At 41.4% G+C, this 4,071-nt stretch overlaps 1 long non-coding RNA gene across 1 annotated transcript; it reads left to right on the top strand.

Moving 5' to 3' along the window:
* On the top strand, nt 1–3,811 carry LOC119275740. Its single transcript, XR_005135858.1, has 3 exons — nt 1–497; nt 3,147–3,221; nt 3,660–3,811. It is a non-coding gene; the product is annotated as an uncharacterized LOC119275740 (long non-coding RNA).
* Nucleotides 3,812–4,071: the final 260 nt, after the last annotated feature.

Raw genomic sequence — 4,071 nt, 5'->3', positions numbered from 1 at the left:
TTACTTCTCCGTTCTTCTTTCCCCTAATTATTTCACACAGTGAGAATGTTCGTCTTCGCTGAGATCCCCTTTCTCCTATCCTTATTCTCTCAGCTGACCCACAAATTGCAGCTACCGGTCAGATCCAATCAGTTTGCTTTCTTTACTCGCTGCATTGAGGTTGCTTGTCCTCCACCTGAATCCACTCCGCAGCTGGTTCTGCTACAGGTTTAGCATCGACGGCAGCTGGTTTGGCTGCTCGTACGCCTCATCGGTCTCTTGTAAATGGCGATGGAGGGTAGCAGGCCTCAAGGATTAGCTGCGCCAGGGAGATAGCGAGATCGACTTGGTCATGGATTTCATCTCCTGCGGGCTCGCAGTCCTCTTGGATCCAGCTTTAGTATGAGGATGCTGACGGCGTTTTCTTCCCCAAGAGCGCAAGCCAGAAGCATCGTCTATATATCGGCTCGAGGCAGCTCGGCACTTCACAGCAACATTATTCGAAGTTCAACCTGCAGGTCCCCCTTTTTCCTCTTCCCGACTCTGTCATATTTCCCCTTTTTATTAACCTTTTCCCCTTTTTGTGCGATGCTACCAATATAACATAATTAACGAAAATGCATGTTAGTGTTAAATATTTCACCATTTTTCCTTGAAATCTTGAAAAAACATGTGATTATTTTGTAAGTGGTCTATAAGTGTTGACTGAGGTACAAAATAGATACTAATAAGTTAGAGAAAATTTTAAAATGTAAATATATGTCTGAGCAGACATACCAATGCAAATTAGTAGTGACCGAAAACGCCTTATATTAGTTTACAGAGGGAGTACTATATATCACTGATTACGAGTCGAAGGACTAGTCGAGACTAGTCGATGGACTAGTCTATGAGTCGTAACTGTGGTGTCGACTGCGAATCTCGTGTAGACTAATTCGATGAGTCGAGCGGTCGAGAGACTAGTCTACGACTAGTCCTGCTCTCTGAGTCGCTCGACTCAAATTTGGGAGGGGAAAATTGGAGAGCGAGCTATGAGAACGAGCTGCCTGGACGAGGCCACCGCCAGCACCCACTAACCCGCCGCCGGGACGGCGGATGGCGAAGCAAGGTGCGGCAGCCGGCCGGAGCTCGTGCTCGGGCGGCGGCCATGGCCGTGGCCCGTAGGCGCGTGTGGCCCTGTGACGAGAAAGGAGAGAGAGAGAGAGAGAGAGAGAGAGAGAGAGAGAGAGAGAGAGAGAGAGGATGCACGGCGGTGGTCGGCGGACTCGCCAACGGCGGAGGCGCGGGTCGCGCGCGCGCACTTTTGTGCCTGATGGCGCAGGCGGCGGCGACGGGATCGAGCGGGAGCTAGGGTTATAGAGGCTGGGACGGGAAGTAGGCTAAGTAGGCTGGCTACTTGGGCCCAAATGGGCCAGCTGGGGGTGGCGTGCTGAGCTGCACTGGGCTGGGCCTGGCGAGCGTTGGCTAGCACTGCTGGTTTTATTGTATATACTGTAATGTGCTGTACAGTTTTCTACATACTGCTACTAGGTATTAGTAGTTGACTACTACAGTACTTTGTCGACTAGTCTAGCACTAGTCTAAGACTAGTCCGATTAGTCTATGAGTCTCAACCTCGGAACGACTCAACGACTCGTCAACTCGTAATCCTTGCTATATATATTCATTGTATCATCGTGTATAATGGCTGCTCTTTTTTTCAATTGATTGACTCAGGGCTAAGTTACTAAATGATGATAGTAAGTTTTGAATGTGAAATACTCCCTCCGTTCCTAAATATAAGTCTTTCTAGAGATTTCAGTATGAACAACATACGGATGTATATAGACGTAGTTTAGAGGATAGATTCACTCATTTTGCTTCGTATGTAGTCTTTTATTGGAATCTCTAAAAAGACTTATATTTAGGAACGGAGGGAGTACATCTTAAGGTGTAGAGTTAATTTGTTTTTGCCCCCTCCACTTTTTAACGGGCTTGGGGCCGGCATTGGTAGTGTTAGTCCGCCTTACCCCTATTAATATTCAACAAATTCAAGCAACAATTAGTACATTTGTGATTGGCTATAGTTTAAATATTTCGTAGAGAAGAATTAACATATAATTATTGGATGTGAGAACTGATCTGATTGCATTGTACATATGAAATATTACAATGCCCCCATGCTCTCACTATTGGTTTGCATTAAATAATAAGCTTGTAGAATCGAATGCCACATAATATATATTGTCTATGCTTGTTTGTCATGAACTATTTTCAACTGTTGATGCATGTTTGCAATATTTTGCAATGAAGAATTAGTATATAATAATTGAATATGAAAACATGCCTGATTGCATTGTACATATGAAATATAACAATGTCTTGATGCTCTGACTATTGGTTTGTATTAAATAATAAACTTGTAGAATCAAGTATCACATAATCTACATTGTCGGTGTTTGGTAGTACTGAACTATTTCACGTGTGGATGCATGTTTGCAATACTTTGGCACGGTAGTAGACCATATTCGACCTGCCATATCATGTTAGGATAGTTAAGTCAGATTTTATTTTAAGGATATTTTGCAGTGTACTAAATTTATATGTATGCAATTCTTATGTAAGAGGCCAGTGGCATCATGCTGAAATTGTGTTATTTGTTCATACCATTAGAATATTTCTTTATAGGATATGTTTGTGACCACATCATCCTCATTGTTATGTTCATCATTTACCATTACCCATAGTCCATCCCTTTTTTGACTCTTGAGAAGGCTACGTATAATTGTCCATGTGCGAAAACTTGTTCTGGTACATATAATCCTACCTTGTTTATGGATTGCCCATGGCATTTGTTGATAGTCATAGCAAATCAAAATGATATAGGAAATTGTCTCATTTTTAGAACAAATGGCCACGCTAATTCAGTTGGCGGCATTATTATTCTTGGATAGTGTACCTTTTCTCCCACATGTGTTCCCATTATTATCTATGCTTCGATAAATCTTGTTCCAAGTTGAATAGTCGCCATCCTTGTACCATTGCATAACCCGACACTTTGGTTGATATTACGTAGGAGCGTCATAGGTATGCTAACTTTTAATTTTAGCTCGTGATTTGGGATTTCAGGAAATGTTAAACTGTTCAGGAATTCCGTTGGATATAACACTTCCGTTTCTGCATTTCAGGTAGTTGCTTTGCGTACTATCGCAACTCAGATGGAGCTGGTGGCATCAAGACATGAACCCACTATCGAATTTAAGGTTGATCGGATATGAAAACCATCTGATGCATCATACATATTTCTCTATATCGTAGCAAGCAATCCCATTTGTTTATGTTATAGTTGTAGTATGGTTCTAGTCTTCTAGAGTATGTATTATCCTAATGTGAATATGTTCGAACCAACATCCACGCATCAACCTTCTCTAGATGAGTAAAAGCATGAACCCAGACATCTAGAATTGCATTACTTAATATCGAATACACATGATAGTTTTTTCCTATTTGTAGATTATCAACCTTTTGAGCTAACATGTAAAATGGTTTTAGTTGAGCACTTCTTAGAGCATAATGATGTATTATTGATCCATTAATAGGTCTGATTATCGTACATAATCAACCTTTTGAACTAACATGTCAAATCTTTTTAGATGAGCACTGCCTAGAGCATAATTGAGGTTTTATTGGTCCATTAATAGGTCTGATCTATAATTTCATGAAGATTGTACCTGGAGGTGGTTTGATTGCTCGACGGAGCCGGCTGGTGCCTGCTGGAGGAAGACAATGAAGTTGACCTCGAAGAACATGAGATTTTGGTTGTATGTGGACTCTGAAGAGATATTCTTCTATTTGGAGAGATTGAATCTCTGTACATTGTTTGTGAGATTTTGGATTTGTTTGGAGAGTTTTCATCTTTGTACAGGTTCATGTTTTTTTGTGTGGGAGGATCATGAGAGTTTTTTCATGTTATGGTTGCCGAGAGAATATAACCTGTAGGCACTATTTTTTAGAAGGTCTAGTCGCTTGTGCTATTGTCTAGCCTGTTTAGATCAGGAGATTGAGCCTAAAGGGATCTCACGGAAGAGTTTCCATCTCTGTATGGTTTTTTTT

This window comes from Triticum dicoccoides, chromosome 3B (genome assembly GCF_002162155.2).
Source record: "Triticum dicoccoides isolate Atlit2015 ecotype Zavitan chromosome 3B, WEW_v2.0, whole genome shotgun sequence".
NCBI lineage: Eukaryota > Viridiplantae > Streptophyta > Magnoliopsida > Poales > Poaceae > Triticum > Triticum dicoccoides.
The sequence above is the reverse complement of the archived record's forward strand: the minus strand, read 5'-3'. Positions and strand labels throughout refer to the sequence as shown.